The following is a 617-nucleotide window of genomic DNA, read 5'->3' on the forward strand; positions in this document are numbered from 1 at the left end:
ATATATATATATATATATATATATATATATATATATACATGCATTCACATTTTGTAATAATCTGCCATGCATGCATTTTCTAGATGCTGTGTGCGGCATTTAAAGTGTAATGATGGTAGTATTTTTATCTTTCCTGAATGTGTGTGTGTGTGTGTGTGTGTGTATACATAGACATGTGCTGGTGTATATAAAGTGCAGCCGGCAGGGTTGTGGAACCCTGGTACAGGAATTCCAGGGTCTTGAGGTGTGTGAAACCACCTCTTAACCACTATATATATAATATATATAATATATATATATATATATATATATATAATGTGTGTGCGCATAGTACAGTGGTTTGGTGTGTGTGATCTTTATTCCAGTGAGTGAGTCTCAGTATTTTTGCACAAATGTGCTGTGCTTGTATTTTCTGGGATGCGTGAGTGAAAGTGTGTGTGTGTGTGTGTGTGTGTTTAGTCTATTTTGCTGAAAAGTAAAATGCAGTGCTTGTGTTTTCTAGGTATGTATGAATGAGTATTTAGGCTTCTGTGTGTGTGTGTGTGTGTGTGTGTGTGTGTGTGTATATATATATATATATGTGTGTGTGCATATATTTGTGTGTGTAGTTTCAGCTC

At 35.0% G+C, this 617-nt stretch overlaps 1 protein-coding gene across 7 annotated transcripts in view; it reads left to right on the plus strand.

Annotated features, from left to right (window-relative positions):
• LOC106875258 (estrogen receptor) overlaps positions 1–617 on the plus strand; it is a 782,825-nt gene that overhangs the window by 604,572 nt on the left and 177,636 nt on the right. The window lies entirely within an intron of this gene.

The sequence above is a fragment of the Octopus bimaculoides genome, chromosome 2, assembly GCF_001194135.2.
Source record: "Octopus bimaculoides isolate UCB-OBI-ISO-001 chromosome 2, ASM119413v2, whole genome shotgun sequence".
Classification (NCBI taxonomy): Eukaryota; Metazoa; Mollusca; class Cephalopoda; order Octopoda; family Octopodidae; genus Octopus; species Octopus bimaculoides.